The following is a 17,103-nucleotide window of genomic DNA, read 5'->3' as shown; positions in this document are numbered from 1 at the left end:
ACAAAAAATACTAGTGTGATGTATATCTCAGACGGTTTTTTTGGTTTTTACATTGCCATTTAGGTCACATTTAAACAGCAAAAACTACTGGAAATCAAATTGATAATGGCACAATGTTGCAATTTAGGGATTTCAGGAACATCATGTGAAATTCAGGTCAAGTAATAATTACATTTAAGAATGGAGGAAGAAACATAGAATGAAAGAAGGAGAAGAGGTAAATTACGGAAATGAGTAAATAAGCTTGGAATAAAATTGAAAATGTCAAAGAAAAAAAACCTTCAGAAACAATATTGTATATGTAGGAGTTGGTACTTCTATGTTTAATTTACTCTTTTTCTAGTTCTTCAAGGTTGAGTTTAATGTCAGTCCCATAAATCATGTTGTGAAAATATTTTTGGATTGGCTTGAAATATCAACCCTAATATCTGCGATTAACCTAATTCAAATATGCAGTGTGAATCTAACAATTTCTTGAAGCTGTTATGAGATACCAGCCACAAGGTCTTCTGCTGTCTTGCAGTCTCATCACATTCATTGACATGGCCATGTGCAGAATAACAACTAAAATAATGCATGAAAAGGCTGCCACCAAGTCCAGAACTAAATGACAATCAAAATCAACATTAAAGAAGAGGGAACTGCAAAAGCAAAGCACATTATTGTAAAATATTTGGTTTTCTTTTTCAATCTAGCTGCCTCCTATATGAAGAGTTTGAAGTCAAAGGTTCAAGTTGAAAATTAGAAATTGTTTCTTCTATATCTTGTTATGAACAGTACAACATGAGGGCATTGGTTAGCTCAGTTGGCTAGATGGCTGATTTCTGTTGCAGAGTGATACCAACAGTGTGGGTTCAATTCTCATGCCAGCTGAGATTTCCATGAAGACCCTGGCTTTCCCAACTTCACCTAAGTTGTGGCAACTCTCACGTTAAACTTACCAACAGTTGCCGCTATAATGAGAGAAAGCCCCATAAGTTCTCTGGGACTGGCTACTTTACCTTACCTAGTGTAACTTTGGTCATGGAATTTGTTTCACTTGATCATGATCCATTGCGGCAAGGGCTTTCCATATCTGTAGTCTGCTAACAATTCTCCTAATCATAGAAGCAGAATCTTGTGTTCACTGTGCTTGACAACTAAACGAAAGTGAAATCATATTTGGAGTGTCATACAATTTCTACACAATCCCTCAACATAGATATTAAGACCACAAACGGACCCTTTGACCCAACTCGTCTATGCTGACCAGATTCCAAAACTGAATCTGTCCCATTTGCCTGCATTTAGCCCATATTCCTCTAAACCTTTCCTATCCTTACACCTGTCCAAATGTCCTTTAAGTGTTGGGATTATATTCATTTCTACCACTTGTTGAATAAGCAAGGGCCTAGTGGTCTGATTGCTAGACTATTGATCCAGAAACCCAGCTGATGTTCTGTGGACCCGAGTTCAAATCCCACCACGGAATACGGTGAAATGGAATTTTAAAAATTAGGAATCTACTTATCACCATGAAATCATTGCCGATTATCGGAAAAACCTGTCTGGTTCACTAATGTCCTTCAGGGAGGAAATCTGCCACCCTCACCTTGTCTGGCGTACAAGTGACTCCAGACCCACAGCAATGTGGTTGACTCTCAACTGCCCCCTGAGATGGCCTAGCAAGCCATTCAGTCGTACCAATCGCTACAAAGATTCAAAGAAATGAAACTGGATGGATCATCTAGCATCGACCTAGGCACCGGAAAAGACAACAGCCCTGTTGACCCTGCAAAGTCGTCCTCATTAACATCTGGGTGTTAGTGCCAAAATTCGGAGAGCAGTCTCAGAGACTAGTCAAGAAATAGCATAATTATAGTCATACTCACAGACTTTACTCCGGACCCCATGAAGTCTCATGGCTTCAAGTTAAACATGGGCAAGGAAACCACCTGCTGATTATCACGTACCATCCTCCCTCAGCTGATAAATCAGTATTCCTCAATGTTGAACAACACTTAGAGGAAGCACTGAGGAAGGCAAGGGCACAAAATGTACTCTGGGTGGGGGATTTCAACGTCCACCACCAAGACTGGCTCGGCAGCAGTACTACTGATTGAACTAGTCGGGTCTGACAGGACACAGCTGCTAGGCTGGGTCTGCAACAAGTGGTGAGGGAACCAAGAGAAAAAACATACTTGACCTCATCCTTACTAATCTGCCAGCTGCAGTTGCATCTATCCATGACAGTATCGGTAAGAGTGACCATTGCATGTCTTTGTGGAGACCAAGTCCCACCTTCACATTGTGAAAAACCTTCATCATGTTGTGTGGTACTATCACCGTGCTAAATGGGACAGATTTTGCACAGATCTTGCAACTCAAGACTGGGCATCCATGAGGCGCTGTGGGCCATCAACAGCAGAATTGTACTCCAACACAATCTGTAACCTCAAGGCCTGACATCTCCCCCACTCCATCATTACCATCAAGCCAGGGGATCAACCCTGGTTCAACGAAAAGTGCAGGAGGGTGTGCCAGGAGCAGCACCAGGCATATCTGAAGATGAGATATCAACCTGGTGAAGCGACCAAACAGGACTATTTGCATGCCAAACAGTGAAAGCAGTAAGCGATAGACAGAGCTAAGCAATTCCACAACCAAGGGATCAGATCTAAGCTCTGCAGTCTTGCCACATCCAGTCGTAAATGGTGGTGGACAATTAAACAACTCACTGGAGGAGGAGGATCCACAGATATCCCCATCCTCAATGATGGAACAGCCCAGCACATCAATGCAAAAGATAAGGCTGAAGCATTCGCAGCAATCTTCAGCCAGAAGTGCCGAGTGGATGATCCATCTCTGCCTCCTCCAATGGTCCCCAGCATTATAGATACCAGTCTTCAGCCAATTTGATTCACTCCAGGTGATATCAAGAAATGCCTAGAGGAACTGGATATACAAAGGCTACCGGCTCGGATAACATTCCGGCAATAGTACTGAAGACTTGTGCTCCAGAACTTACCACTCCCTTAGCCAAGCTGTTCCAGTACAATAACAAGACTGGTATCTACCTGACAATGTGGAAAATTGCCCAAGTGTGTCCCGTACACAAAAAGCAGGACAAATCCAATCTGGCCAATTACCACCCCATCAGTGTCCTCTCAGTCATCAGTAAGGTGATGGAAGGTGTCATCAACAGTGCTACCAAGCAGCACCTGCTCAGTGACACCCAGTTTGGGTTCTGCCAGGGCCGCTCGAGCTCCTGACCTCATTACAGCCTTGGTTCAAACATGGATAAAAGAGCTGAATTCGAGAGGTGAGGTGAGAGTGACAGCCCCTGATATCAAGGCTGCATTCGACTGAGTGTGGCATCAAGGAGCCTCAGCAAAACTGGAATCAGTGGGTATGAGGGGGCAAACACTCCAGTGGTTGGAGTCATACCTGACACAGAGGAAGATGGTTGTGGCTGTGGGAGTTCAATCATCACAGCTCCAGGACATTTCTGGAAAAATGGAAACTCAACTGGACTCACCACATAAACTCAGTGGCTACAAGAGCAGGCCAGAAGCTGGGAATACTGCAGCGAGTAATTCCTGACTCCTTAAAGCTTGTCCACCTACAAGACACAAGGAAGGAGTGGCAGTTTCCTGGATGAGTGCAGCGCCAACAACACTCCAGAAGCTTGACACCATCCAGAACAAATTACATCACTTGATTGGCACTACATCCGCAAACATTCACTCACCATTCTGACTTGGAAATATATTGCCAATCCTTCACCGTCGCTGGGTCAAAATCCTGGAATTCCCTCCCTCATAGCATTGTGGGTCAACTCACAGCAGGAAGAATGCAGCTGCGCAAGAAGACAGCTCACCACCACCTTCTCCAGGGCAACTAGGGATGGGTAAGAAATGCTAGCTAACCAGCGATGCCCACATCCCACAAAATGATTAGAAAAAAACTTGCTGTAGCAGCTTGTTCCATATGCGCACCACCTTGTGCCTGAAAAAGTTGCCCCTTAGGTCTGTTTTAAATCTTTCCCCTCTCACCCTAAACCTATGCCCTCCAGTTTTGGACTCCCTCAGCCTGGGGAAAAGACCCTGGTTATTCATCTTATCTATCCCTCTCATTGATCTTATTAACCTTTATCAGGTCACTCCTCAGCCTCCTATGCTCCAAGTAAAATAGTCCCAGCCTGTTAAGTCTCATCTTACCACTCAAACCCTCCAGTCTCAGTGACATCCTTGTAAATCCTTTTTGCACCCTTACGAGTTTAATAACATTCCTTCGTATATCAGATTGACCAGAATCATACACAGGATCCCAAATGTGGCCTTACCAATAAAAACCAAAAGAACTGCGGATGATGTAAATCAGGAACAAAAACAAAATTGCTGGAGAGGCTCAGCAAGTCTGGCAACATCTGTGAAGGAAAAAACAGAGTTAACATTTCAGGTACAGTGATGCTTCCTCAGAACGGCCTTACCAATGTCTTTTATAGCCATAACATGACAGCCCAAGTCCTGCTCTGACCAATGAAGGCAAGCATGCCAAATGCCTCCTTCACCACCCTACCTACTTGTGACGCCACTTTCAAGGACCTATGTACCTTCACCCCTAGATCTTTCTATTTGACAGGGCCCTACCATTAACTGTGTAAGTCTTGTCTAAAATATATTGCATCTGTCATTCTTCAGCCTACTGGCCTAGCTAATCAAGATCTCTTATACTCTTAGATAACCTTCTTCTTTGTCCACTATACCACCAATTTTGGTGTCATCCACAAACTTATTAATCATGTCTCCTACATTCTCATATGAATTGCTTAAGACCATAAGACCTAGGAGCAGAAATTAGCCATTCGGCCCATCCAGTCTGCACCACCATGCAGCCACAGCTGTTAAGTTCCTCAACCCCATTCTCCCGCTTTCTTCCTGCAACCCTTGATAATCAAAAACCGATTTATCTCCGTCTTAAACATACTCACTGACCTGTCCTCCACAGCCTTCTATGGCAATGATTTCCATAGATTCACCATTTTCTGGCTGAAGAAGTTTCTCCTTATCTCCGTTCTAAAAGGTCTTGCCTTTAGTCTAAGGCTGTGCCCTCAGGTCTCTCCTACAAGTGAAAACATCTTCCCAACATCCACTGTGTCCAGACCATTCAGTATTCCGTAAGTTTCAATTATATTCCCCCATCATCCTTCTAAACTCCAATGAGTGTAGCCCCAGAGTCCTCAAACGTTCCTCTTATGTTAAACTTTTCATTCCTGGGACCATTCTCGTGAACCTCCGGTGAACCTGCTCCAGGGCCAGTGCATCCTTCCTGAGATATGAGGCCCAAAACTGCACACAATCCTCCAAATGTGGCCTGACCTGAGCCTTATAAAGCTTCTGTAGTACATCCCTGCTTTTATATTCAAGTCCTCTCAAAATAAATGCCAACATTGCATTTGCCTTCCTAACTACTGACTCAACCTGCAAGTTTAACGTTGAGAGAATCCTGGACTAGAACTCCCAAGTCTGCTTGCACTTAAGACTTCTAAATTTTCTCCCCATTTAGAAAACAGTCCATGCTTTTATTCTTCTTACTAAAGTGCATGACCTCACACTTTGCCACGTTGTACTCCATCTGCCACTTCTTTGACCATTCTCCTAACCTGTCCAAAGCCTTCTGCAGCATCCCCACCTCCTCAATACTACCTGTCCCTCCACCTATCTTTGAATCGTCTGCAAACTTAGCCAGAATGCCCACAGTTTCTTCATCTAGACCATTCATATACAAAGTGAAAAATTGCGGTCCCAACACTGACCCTTGCGGACCACCACTTGTCACTGGCTGTCATCCTGAGAAAGACCCTTTCATCACCACTCTCTGCTTTCTGCCAGACAGCCAATCTTCTTTCCATGCTAGCATCTTGCCTCTTAACACCATGGGCCCTTATCTTACTCAGCAGCTTCCTGTGCGAACCTTGTCAAAGCCTTTCTTGAAGTCCAGGTAGGTAATATCCATTGGCTCTCCTTAGTCTACCCTGCTTGTTATTTCCTCAAAGAATTCCAGCAGATTTGTCAGGCATGACCTCCCCTTGATGAAACCATGCTGACTTTGCCCTATTTTACCACACACTTCCAAATATTCAGAAATTTCATCCTCTATAATGGACTCCAAAATCTTACCATGACCAAGGTTAGGCTAATTGGCCTGTAATTTCCTATCTTTTGCCTCACTCCCCTTTCAAACTGTCCTCTGGGACCCTCCCTGACTCTAGTGATTCCTGATAGATCACCACCAACGCTTATGCTATCTCTTCAGCTATCTCCTTTAGAACTCTGGGGTGTAGTTTGTTTATATGAATGATGAACAACAGTGGTTCCAGCACTGATCCTTGCGGCACACTGGTCACAAGCCTCCAGTCTAAACAACAACCTCTGTCACCATCCTCTGTCTTCTAATGTCAAGCCGATTTTGTATCCAGTTGGCTAGCTTTCCCTGGATCCCACACAATTTAATCTTACTAACCAGTCTACCATGTGGAACCTCGTTGAAAGCCTTGCTAAAATCCATGTGGACGTCTACCCTCCAGTCATTCAATGTTCCCTATGCCTGCCGATCTTGTCCGTTCAGGCTAACAGAAACAAGCTGTCTCTGAACTCTCCTCATCTCACTTTTGAAAGCTTCGTACTTGCCACACATACTCTGCAAACAGCTCCCCCGGTCAACTTTTGGAAGTTCCTGTCTGATAACATCAAAATTGGCATTACCTCAGTTCAGAAATTTGACCTGTGGACCAGGCCTATCCTTTTCCATAACTATTTTAAAACTAACAGAATTATGGTTACTGGTTCCAAACTGCTCCCCCACAAACAGCTCATTCATTTGCCCTACCTTATTTCCCAAAAGGAATTAGGTTTCTTCTTTAGTAGGGCCATCTACATATTGATTGAGGACATTTTTTTTAATATGCTTACCAAATTCCTCCCCATCCAAGTACTTAACACAATGGCAATCCCAGTCTATGTCTGGAAAGTTAAATCCCCTACTATTACAACCCTATTATTCTTAAAGCTATCTGCAATCTCCTTACATGTCTGCTCCTCAATTTTCTGCTGACTTATTAGGACAGTCTATAGTACTATCCCATCAAAGTGATCACTCCTTATTTCTCAGATAATTCCCAACAAATATCCTCTCTTAAGTACTGCTATTATGTTCTCCCTAATCAAAAATGCTACTCCTCCTACTGTCTCGCCTCCCCTTCTATTCTTCCTATAGCATCCACACCATGAAACAATGAGCTTCCAGTTCTGTCTCCCCCGCCCCCCACCAGCCATGTATCTGTAATAGCTATGATAGCGCAGTCCCACATTCCTATCCATACCCTGGATTCATCAGCCTTTCTTGTCAGGCCTCTTACATTGAAATAAGTGTATTTTAATTCATCAGTCTTCCTATGTTCTCTGCCATGCTCTTGCCTGCTTTGCGTACTTAACTTGGGCTCTTTAACTTCTATACCAATCTCAACCATCTCTCTTGTCTCATTGCTACTGAGGGCCTCATTCCCCTGCCAGATTATTTTAAACCCTCCCAGCAGCTGTAGCAAATCTCTCCATCAGGTTATTGGTTCCCCTCCAGTTAAGGTGAAACCTGTCCCAGAACAGACCCTAATGATCCAAACATCTGAATCCCTGCCCCTTGCACCAACTCCTCAGCCACTCATTCATCTGTCCTGTTGTCTTATTCCTATTCTCAGTAGCACATGGCACCAGGAGTATTCCAGAGATTACCAGCCTTGAGTATCTGCTTTTTAAGCTCTTGCCTAACTCCCTATATTCACTCTGCAGAACCTCATCCCTTTTTGTATCCATGTGATTAGTACTAATCTGTACAATGACCTCCAGCTACTCATACTCTTGCTCTGAGAATTTGCTACAACTGCTCTGAGATGTACTTGACCCTGGCACCAAGGAGACCACATTTCACCCTGAATTCACGCTCACAGCGGCAGAAACATCTGTCTGTGCCCCTGACTAGAGAGTCTCCTATCACAGTTGCTAGCTTGGACTTTGCCATATCCTACCTTACTGCTGAGCCAGTCATGGTGCCAAAAACCTAGCTACTGCTACTGTTACTTTCCCTTGAGAGATTATTGCTTTCTCCCCGAGTCCCTTCCAAAAAATATATCCAAAATGGTATACTTGTTTGAGAGTGGGATAGCCAGAGGAGATTCCTACACTACCTACTAACTACCTGTCCTGGCGGTCAACCATCTACGTGACTGTACATGAAGCATAACCACTATACATCAATATGAGTCATTTGACTGGCTGCAAATGGGTGGCCTTCAATGGCCTAGGGCAACCAACTATAATTGAATTAGTTCACCGAATAGAAGGAATTAAAAAAAATATATAGCTGTTAACTACAGGTAGATGGTCAAACATGCATGCTTTTCACTGTTGTGTTTTCTGATACAAATGTGCCTGCTAACCACAATGTGAAGAAGTTTGTAATTAAGTGATTTAGAGTCATGCTGCATGGAAGCAGACCCTTCAGTCCAACTGGTCCATGCGGAATCTTGCTGAAAAACCCATGCAGGAAATTTATACTTGTTCAATGGCTATGAGGAACACTGCTGGACAAAATTACTCTTATGGGCCTGCATGGAAGAGACAATATTGTAATAAAGTAACTTCTAATCTACAAGAACAATCTTCACATTAATAAACACAACTTACACTGACCAACTTTCATTTGCAAGTTGTAATCTGGAGAAGATGCCAATTAAATAAATTATTTATTATTGGATTTTTTTGTCAAAGATGCTTCTCTATTATTGTAGAAAGCAAAATCGTTTTCATTAAATACAGTGGAAAAACAAACGTTGAAACTGACAAATAATTTCACTCAGTCAAAATTGATCATTCATCGAAGTGAAAACTGTGAACAGTACTGATGAGAATTCTGATGAATTGGCTACATTTACTACTTTGCCATAGTCTATACAGATGTGATAAAGGTAAGTAATATCATCATTTGGGATTTTCTTTAACTAGAAGTGAAAAGCTACGTGATTTCAATTCAAGGAGTCAGTGAGTCATTGGAAACAGTGAGCTGGTGATATCATTCACAAGAAAGAAAGAGCATAGAGGCACATCCAAAATGTGAATTGATGAAATTCTCGCAAAATTGAACGTGTATGAATATAGAGAAAATAGATGAGATACCACAGTTTGTTTTCAGTTCCATTCCAGACTCAGGTTTTCAGTGCAGTTTGTTAAGCTGTAGAAGTTGTCAGAATTGAATAAAGGTTCTGGCCATCAGAACTAGAAAAAAAGTTAAGAGGCTGTTCAAACAAAAGGAGTCAGTAAGGAGGAGTGATACTTCATTGATATTGAGTGTTTGCAAAAGAAATTGCTGGGAAACGAGTGAAATGTCATATGGAGTGAGAGCTTTTGATCTTCTGTGTAAAAAAAAAAGTTTTTTTAAAAAGAATATTGGTAGTGTAGTGTTTAGTGAGTACCCACCAGAGTAACCTAGTTTAGAAATTAACCTTATGATTTACCAAGCTCAGTTTTTGTCTCAGTTTTAGTCTGGGATATATCTTGACCAGTGTCACCATCAACTGGGATCATAACACAAGATTCAAAGTAGCAACTATCAATGCAACAACCAAATGAATGTGAATGGAAAGGGACCTGCAAATAAATTAATGATTTTGTAATGACTGTAATGAGGTTAGTCAGGTGGATCTCATAGAATGAATCCTCCCACTTGGTCCAATCAGGGAGCCCTGGCTGACAGCTATAAACAGGAGGATCAGAGGTTCTCTTCACTCTGAGGAAGCTGGACCCGTGTCAAGTACAATGCACATGTGAATACAGGGTGGCTTTGTGATGGGATCTAGCCTCTGTGGAGTTATTTCAGATTTCAATTCATCTGTTTTGTAAATACTTAAGTGAATGGGAGATTGCTATGCTGGTATTATTGGGCTCTATTATAAGATGTAGGAGCAGTAGTCAATCATTCAGCTCCTTGAGTCTGCTATGCTGTTTGGTGCAATCACGGCTGATCTGCTCATTTTCAGCTTCACTTCTCTGCCTTCTTCCCCATAATTCTCGATTGCCTTGTGATTAAAAATCTTGTGAATCTCAGTGTTGAAAATACTTAACAGCACATCCTCTACAACCATCTGTGGTAAAGAATTCCACAGACTTCCTATACTCAAAGAAGAAATCCCTCTTCATCTGTCTTAAATGGGCAGCCTTTACTCTAAGATTATGACCACAGGTCCGAGACTCTCCCACAAGGTGAAATAATCTCTTAGCACCTACCCTGTCAAATTCCCTAAGAATATCTGTTTCTTCTATCCACAGATGCTGCCAGTCATGCTTTGTTCTTGTCCTGACAATATTATTAGTACATAACAAATTTATTCAATATCTCATAAGAAAATTCCTTCATATTTTGAATCAAAACAGTCAGCCGTATATGGACTGCTTCCAATGCCAGTATATCTTCCCTTAGATAAGGGAACCAAAATTGTTCACATTATATACTAGGTGTGGTCTAAGTAGGGCCTTGTATTCTTTTAGCAATAGTTTCCTATTTCCTTAATTCCATTTCCTTTGAAATGAAGACTAAAATTTCATTTACCTTCCCCATATACTTCTAAGCCTGCTAGCTTTTGATGTATGCATAAGGATTCTCAAATCCCTCTGTGCTACAACTTTTCTCCATAAATACTATTCAGCACCTTCAGTTTTTCTGCCAAAACACATAACCTCTCATTTTCCCACATCATAATCAAGCTGCCGTGTTTCTCCCCACTCACCTAACCTGTCTATATTCCTCTGCAGACTCTTTATATCATCCTCACCATTTTTGTATAATCTGCAAGTTCCCTCATCCAATATATGTGGCCCCAGCACTGATCCTTGTGACATTTCACAAGTTGCAGCTTGCCTTCCTGAAAATGCTCATTTATCCCAACTCTGCGCTCTGTATGTGACAAACAACAACACCTTCTGGTCGCCAACCATTTTAACTCCCCCTCCCACTCCCTGAGTGACATGCATCCTGGGCTCCCTCCAGTGCCACAATGATGCCACACACAAACTGGAGGAGCAACACCTCATACTCCACCTCGGGAGCCTACAGCCGGTTGTCCTAAACATAGAATTCACAGTTTTAAAATCTCCCCATACCGGCCTCATGATGTGTCCAACCCTCCCTCTCATCCCCGCCGCCTTGACCTGACACAGCCTGGCCATCTTCTCTCCTACATATTTGCCCCACCTTTCCTGCTGACCAATCGCCACTACTCCCTACCTGCACTCACCTTTCACTATCCCCCCTACATTGCCCAGCCTCACCCCTTCTCTCTATTTATTTCCCAGCTTCCATCCCCCTCCTCATTTCTGAAGAAGGACCCCAACCTGAAATGTCAACTTTCCTGCTCCGCTGATGCTGCCTGGCCTGCTGTGTTCCTCCAGCTCCACACTGTGTTTTCTCTGACTCCAGCATCTGCAGTTCTTCCTAGCTCTAGTTTCTATTAGTTTGCTAATCTCCAATCAATGCTAATATACTGTCCCCAACACCATGGGCTCTTCTTTTATTAAGTAACAAGTTATATTCAGTACTTTTCATACAGCTGTGGTCACCACATTACCCAGAAGGATGTGAATGCTTTGGAGAGGGTACAGAAAAGGTTTACTAGGCTGTTGCCCTAGGATGGGGGACTTTAGCTATTGAAGAAAGGTTAGATAGACTGAGTTTGTTTTCACTGGAACACAGGAGGTTGAGGGGCAACCTGATAGAAGTTTATAAGATTGTCAATAGCATGGATAGAGTGGAAAGAATGAGGCTTTTACCCAGAGTGGAGGGGTCAATTAATAGGGGCACAGGTTCAAGTTATGGGGGGGGGTGGGGTGGAGTTTAACAGAGTTGTGCAAGGCAGTGTTTACACACAGCGGGTGGTGAGTGCCTGGAATGTGCTGCCAAAGGTAGTGATGGAAGCCGACACAATAGCAGCATTCGAGAAACACCTGGATGATTACATGAATAGGAATGAAGTAGAGAGATACTGATCTTATAAGTGAAGACAGTTTTAGTATGGAAGGGCAAAACGTGTTGGTGCTGACTTGATAACATCACTGTTGCTGGATACCTGGATGACAACCTTTACTTGGCATCAGTTTCAGACTTGGAAATGGAGAATTCCATCATAATGAACAGCGACTGGACATGGTTATGAAGTCGAAGCCTATAATAATCCTGATCATTTTAAAGTATAAAGCAAAGTGTTGATGCCTTTTTTGATGCAGTTACTATATTCTGATTCATGACCATCAAATATTTTTAATTTTGCTCAAAATGTTTCTAAGCAATTGTAAACCTAATATTTTTACTGAAATCTATGATGGTGACTCCTTTTGTTTCTTTTTTTGAAAAAAGCATGTGAATGTTTCCAATGTTGCAAGTCAGAAAATAAAAAAATTGATACATAGTATTACTTTTTTCATGCCAATCCAAGTAACTATCTCATGAGGGTTCAAGCTCTTCTAATTCCAAGGTTGAGTTGAACTTTTCCTCTTTTGTGCTTGTTCACGTGGCACTTCAAAATACAAGTAAATAAATTGATATTTTTAAGAACCTGCAGTGTTCTCTTAAAATCTGTTGGTGTTCTTGCATTAAAGTTCTTTTGACCTTGTTATGAGAATTAAAGTTATGTCTGCTGTTCGTGACTGCATGAGCAAATGAAAACTGGTTCTCCAAATTGCTGCACCTTGGGCACCAAGTCCACCCTCTTGCCCAACCACTGTCCTAAGTTGAAACTGACTGTTCAAATCTCTGATTCTCCATGATATTTGACAAAGAATTCAGATTCCAAAGGCATCACAAGGACTCCTACTTTAATTTCCGTAACAGTGGTTGGCAGCTCTCTTGCCTCAGCCCATTAAGTACCAAAATTCTCATTCATTCCTTTCTTACATTTAAGTGAGACTATTTCCTTGCTGGCAAGTGTGGGCCTGGAACACCCATTGGTCCCAATGTTGGAGTTTTCCAAAGTCTGCAGTTAAATTTAACCGTCATATTGCTCATCTACCATCTCTGTGCTCACTAACCTACTTTGGCTCCCACACTGCATTCCTCTGATTATGGCTTCCATACGATCCCTCCACTTTTCCTTCTCCTTTAAGAATCACATTTATGACTCTACTTAAACATTGAGAGATTAATACAGCTGATGCATCAAGTGAACAAATGTGTTTGTGACAGAAAAGAGACTTGTGCTGTGTTTTCCTATTGAGTACTACAAATATCATGTTTGGAAGGTGATTTAATAAACATTTTAACATATTTTAACAAGAGGATGTCTGCTACATATTGGGGGTGCCCCTTCACCAGAAAAAAATTTCATCTCCTTGCTGATACTCTGCTTGGCCTCCAAAATTTGTTCCCCCACATTGCATCCTACTTCAGGCTCCATTATACCTCTTTGTCCAAGTCTCCAGGAACCTGATGACATGGTGGCCTTCTTTGCAGGGACCTACGTGCAGTTTCAGCGGCATCTAATACTAGGTTCTGGTACTGCTGGGAATGTTAGATCTGCCTGCCAATAAAGTTGTGACGAAAGATGGTGAGCATTGTGGTGGAATCATAGAGACATAAAACATGGAAAGAAAAACCTTGGTCCAACTCATCTATGCTAACCAGATATCTCAAATTAATCTCATCCCATTTTGCAGCAATTGACCCACATGTCTTTAAACCTTTCCTATCCATATAAGCACCCAGATGCCTTTTAAATGTTGTAATTGTACCAGCCATCACCACCTCCCTGGCAGCTCATTCCACACACTCACCATCCCTCTGCATGTAAATATTGCCCCTTAGATCCCTTTTAAATATTTTCCCTCTCACCTTTAACCTCTGCCCTCTAGTTTTGGATAAATGTCTAAGCCTCCCTCAGCCTCTGATGCTCCAGGGAAAATTGCCTCAGCCTATTCAGTCTCTCTCTGTAGCTCAAATCCACCAACTCTGGCAACATCCTTGTAAATCTCTTCTGAACTCTCTCAAGTTTCACAACATCTTTCCAGTAGCAGGGAGACCAGAATTGAATGTAGTACTCCAAAATGTTTAAGACATAACAATTAGATTCTTGAGGCATTGAGACAAAATCTGGAGAAGATGAGACCTGTACCAGGATCAATACTTTTGCAGGGGCAATCGCTAATGTGGAGGAGAGTTTAACTACAGTGACAAGGGAATGGGAACTTGAGCAGGAATACAATACTGGGTGATAGCAATCTATATATAGAGTGCAGAAGCTGCACTTGCGACAATACCAGATGGATGAATTCCTGGAATATGTACAAGATTGATTTTTAGACCAGTATACTGAGGAACAAACTCAGGTTATTCTAGATTTTGTTTTTTTTGTAATGAGAACAGATCAATTTATAATTTTGCTCTGAGAGGTCCTTTAGGAAAAGGTGACTGTAACATGATAGAATTCTTCTTTGGGATAGAAAGTGAAGCAGTCTAACCCAAAACTGGTGTCCTAAATCCAAATAAAGGAAACTATGAAGGTATGAATGGTAAATTGGTTGTGATAGACAGGATAACATTATTAAAAGGCATGACAATGGATAAGCAATAGTTGATATTTGAGGAATGAATGCATCCACTGCAGTGGCTAAATATTCCATTTGGCTAAAAGAACATGACAGGAAAAGTCAGTCAATCCTGCTGAACATAATAAATTAAAAATAATATTAGATCCAAAGTGGAGTCATGTAAAGTCGCGATAAAAAGTTGCAAGCCAGCGGACTGCAAGCAGTTTAGAATTCAGTTCAGGAGGACAAAGGGGCTGATTAAGAGAAGGAAAATTGAGTTGGAAAGTAAACCTGCAATGAAGATAAAAGCGGAGTCTAAGAGCTTTTACTAATATGTAAAAAGAAAAACAAATTAGTGAAGGCAAATGTAGGTCCCAACAGTCTAAAAATAGGAAAATTAGTAATGGAGAACAAAGGAAATGGCACAACTATTAAACAATTATTTTTGTTTTAAAACAATTAGAAGAAAACATTTAAAAAATTCCATAAGTGCGAAGGAAGCCAAAGTCTTTTGGGAGGAAGCATTTGAAGTAAATTTGTATTATTAAAAAAAGGGCTGTAAAATTAGCATGACTGAAAGCTTATAAATCTTCAGGAAACATCAGCCATCCTGCTCCTCTGATGCTGCTTGGCTTGCTGTGTTCATCCAGCTCTACACCTTGTTATCTCAAATACTCAGGCCTGATCATTTATATGCCAGGAAACTAAAGGTGATGGTCACGGAAATAGTAGATGGTTATCATCTTCCAAAATTCAATAGATTCTACAAAGCCCCAGCAGATTGGAGTATGGTAAATAGAATCCCTACAGTGTGGAAAGTGGCCATTTGGCCTATTCAGTTCACACCAACATTCCAAAGAACATTCTACCCAGACCCTTACCCTATCCCCGTAACCCCTCATTTACCATGGCTAACCTAGGCTGCACACCACAGGCAATTTAGTACGGCCAATCCAACTAACCTGCACATTCTTGGACTGTGGAAGGAAACCCAAGCACCGAGAGAAAACCCACACAGACACAAGGAGAATATGAAAATTCCAAGCAGACTGTCACCCAAAGCTGGAATCAAAACCAGGTCCTTTGCACTGTAAGGCAACAGTACTAACCACTATAATAAAATGTGAGGCTGGATGAACACAGCAGGCCAAGCAGCATCTCAGGAGCACAAAAGCTGACGTTTCGGGCCTAGACCCTTCATCAGAGAACTCTGATGAAGGGTCTAGGCCCGAAACGTCAGCTTTTGTGCTCCTGAGATGCTGCTTGGCCTGCTGTGTTCATCCAGCCTCACATTTTATTATCTTGGAATTCTCCAGCATCTGCAGTTCCCATTATCTCTAGTACTAACCACTATGCCACTGTGCTGCCCAAACATAATATAACCCTACTGATCAGAAAAGGACATTGGGAGAAAGCTGGGAATTATCGCCCAGTTGGCTTAACATTGTTAGTCGGGAAAATGAGTCTGTTACTGAAGGCTGATAAATCCTAGGATCTGATCATCAGCATCCCAGATTACTTAAGGACATGGCCCTAGATAGAATGGATTCATTGCTGGTTATCTTCCGAGATTCTTTAGATTCTCTAACAGTTCTGCAGATTGGACAATAACTAGTACAACCCCACTGTTTAAAAAGGGAGGTCAAGAGAAAACAGGGAATTATAGACCAGTAAGTCTGACATTAATAGTGGGAAAGATGCTTGAGTCCGTTATCCAGGATTTTCTAGTGGAGCACTTAGAAAACTGGCAGAATCAGACACAGCATGGATTGACAATACAGAAATCATGCTTAACAAATCTGCTGGATTTTTCACAGCTGTAACTTGTAGAGTTGATTAAGGGAGCCAGATAATGTGGCTTATTTGGACTTTCAGAAGGCTTTTGATAAAGCACCATATAACAGAGTAACATGTAAGCCCAAAGCGCATGAGATTGGGGGTTGTGTATTAAGATGGATAGAAAATTGGCTATCAGGCAGCAAACAACGAGTAGGAATAAATAGGTATTTTTCTGATTGGTGGGCCGTCGCTAGTGAGGTATCGCAGGGATCATGACTAGGACCCCAGCAATTCACAATACATGTTAATAATTTATATTAGGGAACTAAATGTAATATCTACTAATTTACAGATGACACAAAGCTAGAATTGCAGGGTGAGCTGTGAGGAGGATGCAGAGATTTTACAATTGATTTGGACAGGCCGATTGTGTGGACAGATGCAGATGGAGTATTATCTAGAATGGCGAGGTTGTTCTTTGGTAGCCAAAATAGGAAGACAGATTACTATTTGAATGGCTGTAAATTGAGAGAGGGGAATGTTCAACAAAATTGGGGTGTCTTCATGCATCAGTCACTGGAGGTAAGTATGCAGGTTCAGCAGGCAGTAAAGAAGACAAGCTGTATGTTGATCTTCATAGCATGAGGATTTGAGTACTGGAACGAGGATGTCTTGCTATAGTTATATGGCACATTGCTGAGGCCATACCTGGAATATTGTG

The sequence above is a fragment of the Stegostoma tigrinum genome, chromosome 12 (genome assembly GCF_030684315.1).
Source record: "Stegostoma tigrinum isolate sSteTig4 chromosome 12, sSteTig4.hap1, whole genome shotgun sequence".
NCBI classification, from domain to species: domain Eukaryota; kingdom Metazoa; phylum Chordata; class Chondrichthyes; order Orectolobiformes; family Stegostomatidae; genus Stegostoma; species Stegostoma tigrinum.
The sequence above is the reverse complement of the archived record's forward strand: the minus strand, read 5'-3'. Positions refer to the sequence as shown.